Source organism: Xiphophorus couchianus, chromosome 4, assembly GCF_001444195.1.
Source record: "Xiphophorus couchianus chromosome 4, X_couchianus-1.0, whole genome shotgun sequence".
Classification (NCBI taxonomy): Eukaryota; Metazoa; Chordata; class Actinopteri; order Cyprinodontiformes; family Poeciliidae; genus Xiphophorus; species Xiphophorus couchianus.
Window position 1 is genome coordinate 19,553,134 of NC_040231.1, and position 16,326 is coordinate 19,569,459.

General features: G+C 37.3%; 1 protein-coding gene across 9 annotated transcripts in view; it reads left to right on the forward strand.

The window, feature by feature from the left end:
• tjp1a (tight junction protein 1a) overlaps window positions 1-16,326 on the forward strand; it is a 99,964-nt gene that overhangs the window by 15,782 nt on the left and 67,856 nt on the right. The gene's annotated exons all lie outside the window — the stretch shown is intronic.

Genomic DNA, 16,326 nt, shown 5'->3' on the forward strand with positions numbered 1-16,326 from the left:
CCAATCTATTGCTAATGCTTGCCTGGTGCGCCTGGTTTTCCTGCCATCGCCACGGTACAAACAGATAAAAGTCTGCTTTCTGCACAGCTCTGCTAAATTTTCCTATCCTCTTTCTGCTTCCTTTATACCTTGACCCTCTGCAGATGTCTCCTTTAATAAATGTTCACAGCGTAATGTCTCCTCATCCGCCCCCAACCTTCCTCTCCAGGTTGACAGCATGCAGTGTGTTTGTGCTAGCATTTGAGTCCGTGCGCGCTCAGAGTGGGTGTTTGATCGATTAGATGACCTTAATTGAAAGTTGCCTGATGAGTCTGTTGTAACAAGTCACTATTTGTTCATCAACCTGTCTGTTGTTTGAACTGGAAGAGGACTAGTTTATGATGGTGTGTAAGGTAGGGAAGGGTTTTCAATTTAATCCATTATTAATTGGGAAGGTGGGCAGAGGAAGTCACGAGAGCTAGCGACAGGCTCAGGAAGTTTTGCAACAGATAGATGGATGCACACACTGATTTTATCAGTTTGACTGACGGCTGGCAGGGTGTTTCTTGTCAGTTTTAATTCTGAAAGTGAGGCGAAAAAATCTAATATATTTTTTAAGACAACCTGAATGCGCTGATGCTCACATATTTAGCTGTGAGCCGTCTGTTCTGAATGAGTTCTTCTTACCTTGCAGACAGCAGTGAAGCATGAGCAGATGGGCTGTCGGTAAGCGCTACAGGGCAGCTAAACTAGATTTTTTATGTTTTGTCATCTTCAGAAAGAAGAACTTAAAGCAATAATGAGAAACTTGTAGTGTACAGAGTAAATGTTGTGCTGTCTCATAGTAATGTGATAATTTTATTTTACTGAAATTGTATTTTCTAATGCTTCATGTCATCTCACATCCACCCATTCACTTTCTGTTAGGTCAGTCAAGGTTCTAAAGCTGATCTATTTTCAGTCATTATATTTGACTGAAGGTATTTCTGATCCTTTTGGATTTCACATTTTAATGTACTTTGAAATTCTTTCTCATGTGTTGATGCTGCAACACATGACTGGATGTCAGGGTAAAAACTGCTGCCTTTTGGGGTCCGTTCCAGACAAAAAAATATATATTTTCATGTACGTGCCAATATGTTCAATTTAATTACTGTCTTTTGATTAAGATGTAATACACAAAATGAAACCATTATTATACCAATGTCATAAACGTGTATAAGAAGCTAGTGTGTTGTATATTTAGTAAAAGTCTGCATTATGTGCCCAGCTCTACCTCGGCTTCTCAGTCATTTTTTAATCAAACTGCTTTCTGTGTTTTTCTCTTAACACCTATAGCAATATTTTACATTACTCAATTTTATATAGCTTATTTTTTTTAAATGTATTTATCACAGCTCAAGTTGGGTTTGTGCAGTAAGACGATCAGGCGCTGTAGATAAAATCTTTCTTTGTGAAAGAATTATTGGGAAACCTTTCGTTGTGTGTTTGGATCTGTCACCATCCGCTGTGTCAGTTTTACCAACAGCCAATTTAACTCTCCGATGACAAACATCAAGCAGAATTATCCCTGGAAACTCATGTAGTGGGACTTCTGCTGTGACAGAAGTCTCATTATAGATTTTTTATTCCATTTCTTATTTCTTTCTCAGCTGTCTGCTGCTGACAATGGATATGGATAATGTCTCACTAAAGCTCACACACAAGGAAGGCATAGTGTAGAGAAAAGATAACCCTCATAAAATGGATAATTAACTCTAGCGATTGCTTTTCTGTTGAGTTATGCTTACATAATAGAGGTTATATCAATCTCATTACATAAAATATGTCACTCTCTGCCTATCTGAAAGATAAATTTTCTTTCTCAGTGTAAATTACTCACTTTACGAAGGACAGGTAGGAACTTTTAGATTTAATTCACTCAATTTATTACTCTTTGTGTAAAGTAAACTCAAGACTTTTTGCTCATAATTTAAAATTTCTAAATACTTCTCTTACATTTAAGGAAACATTTAAAAGAATTCAAAAAAGCTATTCAGACAGAGAGGGAGGAAACATAACCCTACTATTATCCTAAGGTCTCATTGTGTCAATTTTCAATGAATTGGACTGGGTCCCTTAGCCAAAACTCCTGAATGCCCCCATTGTTAAGTTCTTTAGAGGAAGAGTCTCTAACATTTGTTGGAGAGACACCTGGAAAAAAAATCTGTCTCCATGTTATATCCTACTCTCTTTTTTTAGTTTTATTTATTTATTTCTTGAAGAGGGTTGTGCGGTGTTTACTCAGTCAGCAAATATTAGATTCTTAACAGATCCTGATGTTTGCTGCTTTAGGCATCAATGACAGAAAGACTTTTCCAGAGTCAAACTCTAACAGTCTGATTTTACCACCAAAGAACAAGGACAGCACACAGATATCCTTAAAACCTACAGAATAAACAGTTGCGCTTCAATTTCACTTAAAATCTCTTATAATCAATTTCCATTGTTTTGGCTACTACATAATTGGTTTTCAGTGTATGCGTCTTTTTCAGTGCGTTATTCAGTCAAGGTCACAAACATTCAAACACTGATTTTAAGTCTGTGGATCTCTATCAAGGCTACAGATGCAAAGTAAAAAAAGGACCCTAGTGTCCGTTTTGTCTTACTGTTCCCTCTCTCTGTGCATCAGTATCAGCTGCTCAAGGCATGTTGCATAAATACATTAGCAGCCACTCTCTTTGCCTGCTGTGCACTATCACAGCATGTCCACAAGTGGAACTTTGAAGCATTAGTAATAAATGAAAGGAACAATGCCCCATAGAATGTCTCCCTCCCCTTTAACTTGCAGCTATATTTTAATGGAAAAACAAAACAAAAAAAATCTTAAAAGGAAAGTTAACCTGAAAACCCCTTCTTCAAGTTTCTGTGACTCAAAATGATTCAATTTAGTTTGAGCTGCTGAAATTGTCCTATCATCTAAAGTAACTGTGAACATGTAATTCACAGTGAAGTGAAACAACTGTGAAAATCATGCTTATTATGCTTAGTGTAATGGTGTGTGAGATTGTTGTCTTTACCTGATTGATTGTCTCTGCTTTATGCTTCCTCTTGATCAACTTTATCTCTCAACTTGTCAGAATAGGTCAGCATAAACATGTACATTTGTTTTGTTGAGCATATTTTATTTATCATTTTAAATACACTAGATTTCCATTATGGACTAAACACCTCATATGAACTTGAAATGCTGGGCAAAGAGACTGAACTTTTTATGAATACATGTTAGGAGTAAATTCTGCTGTTCATAAGAAGAAAAGTGGCAAATTCACTTCTACAGAATGTTGTGAGATGCATCAACTTAATCTTGTTTATAGCTATCTTAAAAACAATCCTCATCCATTTTATGGTTTATTTTCTGTGATGTAAACAAATTTACATCATTTTTTACAGTGGAAGCAGTAAAACAGGACTTAGCCTCCACACTTCCTTGTACCCCTGGAATAATGCTACACTAACACATGAGTCAAATAACACCAGATCCCTACCAGCAACATTTCTTTATCTCATCTTTATACATGAGTGATGTATGCAGTAGCAAAATCATATTTAAGCAGAATTCAAAAGCATAGATAGATTTAGGTGACCTGCTCCAAGGTGTGTCAAACTTGCTGATCTGCTGCCTTGGTGGTCACAAACCAGTGATTGCCTCCCCTTAAAACACCACTGTCATCGAAAGCAAGAGATATTACAGTGATAAATGTTAGGTAAGACATGTAAGGGCTGAATTACTGATGACAGAATGGTTTGACAGCACGATGCAGGGTGTTCCGATTAGATGAATATATTTTCAATGGATTGACCGGAGTTTCCGCAAACACCCTATAACTCATTCTGTTCATCCCATGTTTTCCAGCCACAAAGCCATTAAATTGGATTCCACACACAAGTTGTTAATCTTCGCTACATTGAAGCAGGTTGGTGAAAGTAAGGTCAATTGTTACGTAAGGGTGGCTGTGCTTTGGCCTTCTGTGTGCCTGCTGCAAAAACTCAGTTCTTTTATTGAAATCCATAGTTGTATTGGACTTTATAGAGCATCTTGCTTATTATTATTATGAGAAATAAAAACTAATATCAGTCAAACTCTGTTGAGTCTACTCAGCTGCTAATGCTTCATCAAAACCAATGGAAATATGCATTTGTCAGGGTCTCATGCAGCTAGAGGAAGCATTAAATAAACTGATCTGTCTTCACTGAAGGGACAGTGTTATTTCATCACCTTACAAAAGCATTTATACTAATTGAACATTTTGTCATGACTCAACTACAAACTTTAAGAGCATTAAAATGAAATATAAAATAGTGTGCAATTGTATGCAACTCCCAGAAGCAATGCTCAGCTTAACCCAGTCAGACTGGATGGAGAAAATATATGAACACCAATTCTCAATTTCTGTTTAATATTCTTTTATGTAAATTTGTTCCTTGGACATTATGATGTTGTGTGTTCAGTAACATTCAATAATAAACATCCGAAGTGTTCTCAGACCATCTGTATTGAGAGAGAATAAACCATACATCAACTTTATTTACTAATTAGGTGAATTCTAAAGACAAGAGGATACAAGTGTAGAATTGTTGGGGATTTTATGTCTCCTAATACGTTTTCACAATGTGTTCTACTTTGTCTCAATGGAACACAATAAATGTTGTGGTTGTAATGGAAAAAAACATCTGACATTTGTACTGTATTATGCCCCATGCTTTCATTTGCTTGATGTAACTTGGTAATTTTTTTGTTGACTAGATGTATCAAATATGAAAAGTCACATTCTTTCTTGTTTCACACAATTTCATTTAATGTGGTATTTGACCAGATAAATTAAAAATTACAAAAACTGATGTTTTACTTCAAAGTTTTCAAACCTTGTAGGATGGAACTAGAGAATCTTGTGGTTCATAACCTTTGCCACCCTTTGTCAGGCTTTGACTATATTTCATTCGGGCTGACGGGCGATCTGTCATCCACAGACATGAAGTGTTCAGTAAGCAGGACTCTTGCTCACTATTCTAATCCCTTTGTGGATCTAGCTCATACAATTGACAGAGTGACATTTTTATCAGGATTTCAGTGTGTCTCAGGATAGAGAACCCTTGTGGCACTCCATCAGTCAGTGTTTTTTGCACCTAAAAGCTGCCAAAACAATCCTGATCCAGCAGGGCATGGACACAGGATCTCTGGGAGTGTACCCTAAAGTCTGACACCACAATATTGACAGCTGAGCTTTTGGGTCCTGGGCTGAAGGACAGAGACTGTTCCTCAGCAGTTTTTGCTGTGTTGACGTGTGCATTATACCATCATGGAGAACATTGCTGTCACCAGGGAGTGCTGCTGGGGGTTTTCATCACATGGTTGATCATAGTTCAGCTTCACTTGTGTTGTTCTTTGTAGGATTCCTCATTATGGGTACAACTTTGTTTTATTTTAACTTAATAAAGTTTTCAATCAGCTGAAGCACAGAATATCTATTTCTCTGAGAGTTTCCTTACTGGTTAATGTGGCACTAGTGTCACGTAAAGCATAATTAAATGCCTTATTTTGCTCATTGAAACAGAGAAACGGGTTGTAGTTTGTTTAAATTAAACCATGTTTTCATTTTTAAAAGTACATGTCCGAATTGTAAAATAACAATTTCTCATCACAAAGAAGAAAAAATCTCTTACTAGCTCCGGCCAACAAAATGTACAAGATATTTTGTGTTTAGTTTATTGACTTAGTCTGACAGTTTGCACCTAAATATATTCTTCTCTGGGGTATTAAATGGGTACTAAATGGTATTTCTGGACACTTCCACATTGTTTAATGTTCCATAAAATTGTTTGAACAGATGAATATGTTACTTTATGGAAAATGTACGCTTGGATAACAACATTTGTGGAGACCAGCACTTCTTGCTCTAACATTTGTGCTGTTTTAAGTTTTTTCCCATGAGATCACACCAGGAAGCAGGTGTTTGATACACTGCCTTAAAAGAAATCTATTAATGTGCCTACGTTTAACTTGCATGTGTAAAACATTCATTTTAGTATATATTAATATCAAAATCTGAAGAAAGTAAAACAAAAAAAGTATTGTATTGTTCTGGTGTTAACCAAATAGAAATATCTTAGTTGACCCTAAACAAGAGAAGTTAATTCTGAATTCATTTCAGAGAGGGAAAAAAAAGTTGATGGAGTTTTTATACAACTGCATGTGGTAACATGTATACCTGTCTCTGTAAAGTCTGCAGAAATATATTATTTTAATTCAGTGATACAAATGTACTTTCAGATTGTTTCCCCCTTAAAGAAGAGCTTGGTAGGATGCAAATGCTTCATATCATGACAGTTTATAATGTACTGTGAGCAAAATTTGATGTAAGAAACACATGACTTTTATTTGCAAAAGATTAATTTTTGCATTTACTAGTGTTTGATATGATGCTAAAAATTTGCTGAAACAAATTGCAAAACATGTAAATAAAATTAGAAATCTGCAAAAATCATTTAGATAAAATTGACAATTAAGACTTTTAGGCCCTTGTTTCTAGTCGGCCTAATCTATCACAATTAGCATAACAACCCAATTACGTGTGTGTTCAGCATCACAATGATGCTATTTTTACATGTCTAAAAGGTCTTCCCTGACATCTGGGACATTCCTAATTGTATTTGCCATTACTCAGCAGCAAATATTGGGGCCGTACCTTTGGACTACAGGTTTCATTTTGATCTCTGTGCTTCATTATGTTTTTAAAGATGGGCATGTCTGCATAATGACATGCTCTCTGCCCTTCAAGTTACATCATCCTGTGGTAGTATGCATTTATAATGTCAGGCAGGAAGGGCGGGCAAGATCAATGTTGACTCTATAGATAGATGAAGCGATGATCTACGGCTTCCTCAGCAGTAGCATGAAAGCGAGAGGGCCATATTTAACGTGGGGTCATATGGAGCTGTTCACATTAGATTAAATGAATCAATCACTTTTGGTTTGTCGACTGTGAATGTGTGTCCCGTGTGTGTGAGACATCTTTGGTAAAGTGTCTTAAGGGATGCCTGTCTGCATACATCACCAGAAGTGTCCTCATATTAGTATGTCCAGCAGTCTGCCGTCCTCTGTGTGATATTGATTGGTCACAGAAGAGAGTGTTGCTGGTCAGCGTTTCTCAGATGGACACAGAAGAAGACGCAGGGTGAAGGCGAGAAGGCAAAGGGGGAATTACCAGAGGACATGAGCAGATAAGATGAAAGGAGAAAGTGACTGAGAAGGGCATGATGGCAAAAGAAAAATCAAAATGATGAGCGTATTGGATAAAAATAAAAAAAAGTTCTCTTTTGTTCCCGTCCTTATCTTTGAGTATAGATTTAATGTGTCACAGCCGGTTGGAGATCACCTATAGTTCTTAGCTCTACCTCTGTGAAGATGTCTGTGCACCCTACATTAATATTAGTGTTTGCTCACCACTATGACCATCAATACAGAATAAATTATTCTAAAGATGAACCACATTGGATCAATAGAATTAATTTTATTTATAATTCAGATGAGTTGGTTGTAGAACCAGAGCTGTTTTCTTGTAAAATATTTTAAATTTGACTTATTTTATTGTTTCCATGTAAGTTTTCTTTTTTATTTTGCTACATGCTGTGATATCTTTGTTACTCTGATGTTTTCTTCATTATTTTTGTTTTTGCTTATTTTAACATCAAGAACAGACTGAAAAATGTTTTTCTTTTATATCCACCAGAAAACTCCATAGAGTTTGCTTGAGTCTGACAGCAGAAAATACCCCCAGAGGAAAAGAGTAAAAGGTCAACTCAAGATTATTTTTGTCATTTCATTGTGTGCTTAATAGCATACAACAAAACAAAAATATAGTGTTTTGCTGGAATGTATATTACTGTTAATGTCAAAAAATATTAAATAAACACCAGAAAATATAAATAGATCAAACTGGAAAAGTACCGTATAAGTGCAATAATATATGTAGAGAAAGTCATTCTGCATTTTAACATCCTGGTTAGAAGATGGGGATAGTTTCAGGATTGCTTTAGACCTCTAGCTATCCTTTATAGGATCCTTGCAGGTAAAGTACTGCTTTGAGGGCAAGATATTTTCCAACACAGCTCTGTACAATATTTTGTTTGATTTGGTTTTCTCAGGAAGTTCACTCTGTACTGAAATCATGTTCTTCAACCAGATAAAATCCAGAGATGTGCAATCCAAGGAGTCTAATGCTATCGAGTCTCTCTAATGCATGGTGTTTATGCTCGGTAATGGCGTGCATGAGTCATGATGATTGATGCTAATGATCTCCTTTATTTTATTGTTGTTAAGCACCAAGGGGTTGTCTCTGAATTCGTTCTTTAGCGGTTCAACTTTGTCTCTTTTTTGAATAATTATTCTCATAAATGAGCCTTGCTGTGGTGGTATCATCTACAAATCTAATACTGAAGTCTTTTTCATGTCCAGATTCACAGTTGTGTGTCAACAGAGTGAACAACAGGGAACTAATCACACGACATTGAGGGGTCTTAGAATTGGAGATGGTTCTTTTTTCTGCGTGGCATTATTCGGGTTAAACATATTGTACAAGCAAAAATCTAGAACATATCGTAAAGACATGTTAGATAAATAATTTTCAAGTATTTTTTTTCTCTTTCTCTAAATCTTAACTAGGTCATATTACAGTCTAGAGTTAACAAAACGATTTTGAATCATTTTGTTTTTAACCATGTTGCATTTTTGATTGTTTGTGCTCCTTGAGTAGAAACCCTGATTCCTACATATTTCAGTATGACACCTACCGAAATATGACTATTTTTTTCAGAATACAAAATGACAACAGCTGGGTTAATTCATCAGTTTGACGTCCGCCTCATTTCATGTGAGCTCAGAAGATGAAGCAACCACATCTAACGAGACAGGCTGGATCCTTAGCAGCCCTTTTTCTCTGTTTCTATGGCAACAAAATGACTTTACTCCCAGTGAGGAAGATTGGGTGGTAACACAACATATAGATTAATGTAATGTGAATGGTCAGGTTTTATGTTGAGGGGGCAAAAAAGGCTAAAAGCCCATACTGTCATATAAATCTTTGTTTTATTTTAGTGACTCAGTGAATGAGAAGTCTACTGTAGCTCTCTGCTGTTTCTCTACAAAGGAGCCTTTTTCTGGTTCTCTGCAAAAAAGGGAAGGCAGTGCAATACTTTCTCCATGAGCAATGCATGAAAAGGGCAGCAATATATTTTTACTTATACCAAAAAGATTGTGAGCACCTTTACTGAGCCCTAAGACTTGTGATAATAGATAAGGCACATTACATTTAAGATTGTAAGATGCTGCTTTAGATGATAAATCTAAATTGTTTACTTGGGCAAAAATGTTGAACTTGTTCTTAAAATTGTTTGTGTCATTGCTTAGTTTCCATTAGTAGAAAGGAAATTTATTTGGACTCTCAGAAATAACCTAGGACTTATCACGGCATGACGAACATGAACTAAAAACGATGAGAAAACCAGTGTCATTATCAACGTTGAAGCACGTTTTTCATCACCATGGACTGAAAGAAGACTGAAAAAAATAATAAGTCCCTGCCCAAACAGTGACGAATTCAAGTTTGACTAAATTTTTGCAGTTGCACCTCTGGAAAAACCAAATAACTTTAAGAGAAATGACAACAATTTGGCTTTTTGGCCTCGATGACAAGAAGAATGTTTGATGTATTTGACCCCAAAGAGTGAAATCTTCACTCTTTGGGGTGAAGCTTTCAAAACTAACAACATTGTACCAGCTTGATAGCTTATACAATAAAGTAGAAAAAAGAAAATGAAGAAATTTGAGATGGTTTAAAACTTTGGCACAACTCTATTTATATTTTAGAAAACTTAAGTTTCTACTGACAGTTCTAACTTTTTTTTGATTCTCAGAAGAACTGGTTACATAATCCATAATTAAAGTAACACAGACCAAAGGGATGACAAATTACATAAGGAGAAACAATGTAGAAATGAACTAAAACTAAAGGGAGCATAGTGGAAAAATACAAAATCATATAAAAATGAGATATGAGAATGTTTGTATAAAGAATAATGACCTAATTAAAGAAAAAAGACATTAAAAAACAATTTCGTCTGTATGTTGTACAACTTTGCTCAATTTCCTGAAATGAGAAAGTGTCTTTCGTTTCAATGGAAGCATAGATCTCCCTGTCTGTATGTGTGCTGAACTCTCTGCGGTGTCAGTCACCTCTGTCCTGGGCGAACACAAGGAGAGCTTTCCATCTCTAACCTTCTCCACCATCCTGACACCTCCAGGGGGCTCCCATTTCACGTTTGACTTTTATTTTCCCCCCTCAAACTAAATTGACCACCAGAAATGTGAACCTCTGTCAAATGAGACGCCCCAGGGGAGGTCATGTTGCCAACCTGGAACCACACAGTGTGGCTTCTGTCTGTGCAGAGAAGTAAATCAAGTGATTCAAAAATAATAAAGAAAAGAAAAACAAGAGAAAGACCCTGTGGTGATGGAGTGTGTTTTTGGCTGTCTTTGTATGTGAAAGAGGGAGAGGGAAAAAGCCGGCTTTCAGGATGACTTCGTCGGACGCCTCTGGCTGTGCTGTTCACCATTAGTATCAAGGTTGCTATTTCAGGATGCTACCTGCTGAGGGATGTACTCTGCTCACAGTTTGGATGAACCCTACACCCAAATCCATTAAGTGAGAAAATGTAATCTGTGCTGCCACACACATTAGCTACAATAGGGTCAAATTCACAAACTTAGCAGTAACTTTAATGCATGTTTAAGTTTGTGTCTGATTCTGCCACATAAAGGCATCTGATATGTTTGATCCACTCTGAGATGTGTGTCCTCTGGCCTGACCTTTTTGGGGATTGCATAACTGTCTGTACTTCAGGTCCTGGGCAGAAAAGCAGAGACACTCAGTTCAGGTCATTCTTCCTGTGAGTCTTGGACATGATGGTTTAACAAGTATTATTCTCAGAGGCTTTTCATGAAGCAACAACAATTTGGGGCCAAACTTTAGTCTCACCTTAGGGAGACACGAAAGTGTAAGATTGATTTTAAGTTTAGGGCTTTAGTTTAAAATGGAATTGTTTACTTTTGGAAGTGAGGTTCTGTAAAAATACAGTTAGAAGTATTTAAAGTAGCAGATAGATGTAAAAACTGCTGTGAGTTTGTAGAAAAGTAAATAAATCCTCAGAGATGGAAGGCTAGAAGCTAGTGAGATAAACGCAACAATTTAGCTGACTCAAAATGAAAACGATTACATCTGTGGGATTCAATACTATGCTACAGTTGATCCCAAAATTATTCACACCCCTGTCAGATTTACACTTAAAGCATCTGTTTTATTTTACCAACATGTTTCTTCTGACAGGAAGTAATGTTAACATGTTGAAGTGGCCCAGCAAGAGTCCTGACTTAGACTGAATTGAGAATTTGTGAATTTAAATATGTGGTTATAGAAGGCCTTTCAACATCAAACACTTGGAGCTAATTGCAAAAAACAAATGCCAGAAGCCGTATCAATCTACCTTATCAGACTATCATGAGTCACTGAATAATTTTTAAACACCTAAGGGTCCTAGAAAAGTTGAAAAATGCATGCACCATTTGCAGCCTGTTGCAAAATCCAAATGTTTATTCCACTACTGTGTCACAGTGTCAACCAATGTCACATTAGTGTAACATTTTGACAACTGTTTGTCTGAAAAAATAGCACCAAACATTTCAATCATCGCTCCTGAAAGTGTTCAATTTAAACAGAACCTCCTCTGAAGAAATCTCCACAGACCACTTGAAAATGTTGCCCCAAATCTGCCCTTGCGACTGGTTAAGGCTGAGGAAAGCTTTGTATTAATTAGGTTTGTCTACTAGACAGACAAAAACTGTATGTTTGTCTATATTATCTTTTTATTTGATTCCATTTTGTTGTTAGGAGTTAATATATTTTCATACTCTATGGGCTCAGATTTTCCTAAGGTGACAAAAAAGACTTTAAAGCTGTGTTTACTGTAGGTCTTGGCTGATAAATTAAGGATTTTGCTCCTTCTCCAGGGAATGCGTGTTTGTCCTCTGAAGGGATGGAAGACAACAGTGTGTGCGTGTGCACTGTTTTTGTTTAGGAAGAATGACTCAGCACTTTTTGCTCACTGATTTTCTGAGCGTAGAGAACAGGAGACCTCAGTGGCCTTTAGGTTTAAAGTTCAAACATCAAAAACTGTCTGCTGCGGTTCCATCTAGATAAGAAAAAAAATAGGATAAAAAGCAGCTGATTTATAGTTTTATTTTTGTTAACTTATGAATGAGTTATTATTTTCACTTTCTGTTTTGCTCCAAGGAAACAAACCTCATAATATAAAGTGGTCTTGATTTATGTGTACAAATGATAATAATAATAATAATAATATAGTAATATTTTATGTTCGCTTCTTTTTCATTTTTGCTTAGAACGTTTATCTAAAAAGATCTCGTTAGCTTTAATATTTACCACTGGGAAGAAACAAGATCAGGTTGGTCTCTGACCACAATGCAATGCACATCTGTGTCCGCTGGCGGCGCTTTTGTTCCTCTGTAAAAGTAAAAAGACACAGGACCTGCTCTGAGAGGAACCCAGGCCAGTAGCAGCGTTAATCCTGCAGAGGGCAGAGTTTTACCACTAAAAATCTGACTCTGAGTTTACCCCTCACGCCATCTGCAGTTTTTCACTTTTCACTGTGAATAATGAATAATGTAAAAAATAAAATAAAAAAAACCCAGTATTTCTTTAATTATTACTTGATTTGACATTTTCTTTAATTTTGACTTACATACTTATTAAGTCTCTTCAAAATGTCTATGAACTGATTTAAAACTGACGATAAGACTTTGAGGTAAACAGAAAAGCCTCATCAGCTTGCTGAAATATTTCTCCAACTGTTACACTTCCATTTGGACAGCGTGAATTATGTGCGGTTAACTTCACTGTATCCAAGTCAACAGCAGCCTTCGTTTGTAGGCACTTTATGTTTCATAATTGACTTGGATTAAAATTCTTGACAGATCTGCAGATGCTTGCACTGTTGTGGCTCCCCCTGTGACTTCATGGGCAAAGCAGATGCCAGAAAATTTAATTAACTGAAATTGACGTTCCAGAAAAAGCCACTGGGGATCTTGCTGCCTCGCAGAGTGGCAGTAGCATCAGAGGGAACAGCATTAGAAAGACAGGCACAGATTCATGTGCACTTTAATATTATTGGCACATAAACCAATCTGCAACAGCATTACCACTACTGAGAGGTGAGAGAAGTAACTTTTTGTTGTTAAAGTAAAACCTCCATTTTATTTTGACACCTATTTAAATATTTTTGAAAAGCAGTAATTCCTCCTACACTCCATTTTGCAACCGCGCCCCCCGCTACAGTAGCTGGACTGCCTCCAGGACGAAGGAAAAACAAAACACAACATAGAGAAAAACTCCAGATGCAAATCAGATGTGATCTGTGGGAACCAAGCCCAGTCTGCATGGAACCCACCCCAAAATTCACAGAGCCTGAAATCTCTGCATCAATAGCCAGATACCAAAAACTCCAGGACACCACCACATGTGCTCTTCTTCTTCTGCCTTTGTAGTTGAACGTTGAAATAATGTTTCAACAGTGAAAACTTTTTTCAATAACAGTCACAATGTGATGTCTGATCTGTGTGTTTGGTGATGTAACGTTTAGATATTTTTGAGAAAGAAGTTTCATTATAGAAATAAACAGGTGTGACCAGAGTATTTCCTTTTGGAGGTGTGTTTCCACACTGAGCAACTGACTGTGTAAACAGTAAGTACAAATGTGAGCTTCTCGTCAGTCGGCACATATGTCTGTGGTGGTTTTAGGTCGAAACACTTCATTAAAAGTGAGAGATGATGCAGAGAGGAGTGCAGCATGGACTGACTGATCAGTCAGGTGATGGGGATTTTATCAGCCACGGGTCAGCGCCTTTTTCCTCCCAGCCTTCTAGTTTTCTTTAGCTTCTTCTCAGCAGTGATCATCTCTGACTGGTAACATCTGTGGTCTTATATGCAATTTGATTTGGTCCATGAAAAGTAAACGGGGTGTTTTTTGTCAGAAAGAATCACTCACAGGATATGCACTTTGTTCCCCAACACATTAATTCATCTGTCTTCACACGAATACAATCTTGCATGACATCATGCTCTTAATCCGTCAGGCTTAATTGAATGTTGTCCCACCCTTTGAAACTTTAATAAGTTTAACCTTTATGGGGAGGCTTTTTCACAAGATCTTTCTCCGTAAAGAGCATCATTGAGGTCAGACACTGATGCTGGACAAGAAGGCCTGGCTCTGCTGTAATTCTCAAAGGGGTTCTATCAGGTTGAGGTCAGCACCTTGTGCAAGGAAGTCATTGACAACAAACTCATCCATGTATTTTTGGATCTTATTTTGTGTTTATGATGCAGTAGATTCAGCTGGTCAATTATGAATATCCATTCCATGAAGTTGGGAGGTGTGTGGTTGTTGATTCCACAGAAGGTTGGCAACTTCTGTTCAATAGGCACCTCTTCATCTGCTGCTGCTGACTCATGTGATTTTACTAGGTCTACCCCTCACAAAATCAGAGTTGTTGTCATGCCCACCTGCTTGTACTAATATTTAAATAAAAGGAAATTTTACAACTGGAGTTATTGCACAGGTTGAATCCTATCACAGTACAGTAGGGGAATTTACTGAGCTCCTGAGAGCGACCAATTCTTTTACAAAAGTTTATAGATACAGTCTGCATGCCTAGATTCTTGATTCTATATTTCTGTGGCCATGAAAGAGATTGGAACACCTGAATTAAATGATGTGGATGGGGGGAGTGAATACTTTTGCAAAATACTTAGTAGTTGCGGCTTGTTTTCCCAGGAATGTTTCCTCAGAGCTTCAGTGGGATAACGGTAGATGAACTGTACTTATATCCATGCATCCCCTTGTTATTGCTCCTGCGTGTTTGCTTTTAATAAAGATTGCTAGCCTCCTCTGTCATGGACTAGGCTGACAGAAAGAAAGGAAAACCCAGCAGGTAGGAAAAAAGTGCAGGTAGTGATGGTGGACAAACTGGGCATGAGGGAGCTGTGAAGTGAAAGTGCTGGGGAAGGTCACGCTACTGTACAGAGCTGCGGTCTTCGACACAGTCACAGAGAGCATCACAATTCTGTGACACTGTCGCTTTTGATCCCGTCTTGTCTGCACGCAGGGCTACACTCTTGTCAGCATTCAAGTATAGATACATATAAAATCGCACAGAGACTGTCACTGGCTTTGTCAGGCACAAAAAACCCTGGATGGGGTACCACACCTGCCTCCGATACCAATATGAACTCGAGAAATAAAGTTTCAGATTAAAGTATAAACAAAGTGAAAAGTTTCGTGCTGTCCTGGAGCATCGATCTGGTAATTGTGCCAGCATTGTAACTGAAAGCCTGCGTATTTGTGTGTGTGTGGTTTCCATCTCCAAATGTTTTTCATTTGATTCCCAGGGTAGGTATTGTGACACCCTGGCTGCCTCCACCTCTGTGGAGCAGCAATTCAGTCATCATGACTGTTGATGGTTTGTCCCTAATGGTAAGTCATAAATAACGTTTCAACCAGTGAGGAGAGAATTGATTTCCAGAAGCACAGAGGGGTGTTGGAGATTTATACCTGTTGTCGAACTCCTCTGCAGTGCTGTATATCACCGTTACTGATGTGTTTTCTTGTTAATTTTATTTCCCGTCCCACCTCTGCCAATGACTGAGACACCTGGAACAAAGTGTGTGCTCTCTTTTTGAACTTCGATAAGTTTACTTTGAATGTTGCAGCTCATTCTCTTTCGTTCCTCTTAGTTGCTCACGGTGAAATTGATCAAATTTGATCGCAGCAGCCTCTGGCTTTTTGGTATTTCCCAGTTTTGTTTCATCACTTCATTTCCTGTTTGAGCACGTAAAGTGTTTCGGTCTGCAGCCCGGTGTAGTTTTTCAATTAAAGGAAAAACTTTACCCTCACAGAACAAAGCTGGAATCACAGTAATTGTATTATAAATGTATCACATGATTCACATTTTGAATAACAAACAAATAACATAACATTACTTTAACACTCATTACTACAAATGTAACACAGCGCAAGTGTGAATTTAATGTACTGTGGCTATACTTGAATTTTAAATGAAAATGTTCAGGACAAGCCTGAAAAGTTTTAAAAAGCAGCAAAGAAAAAAACTTTCAGAAGACCAACCAAGATGTTAAGAAAGCGAGTTATTTTTTCACAACTCAGAGGGCATGAGCTTTAGAA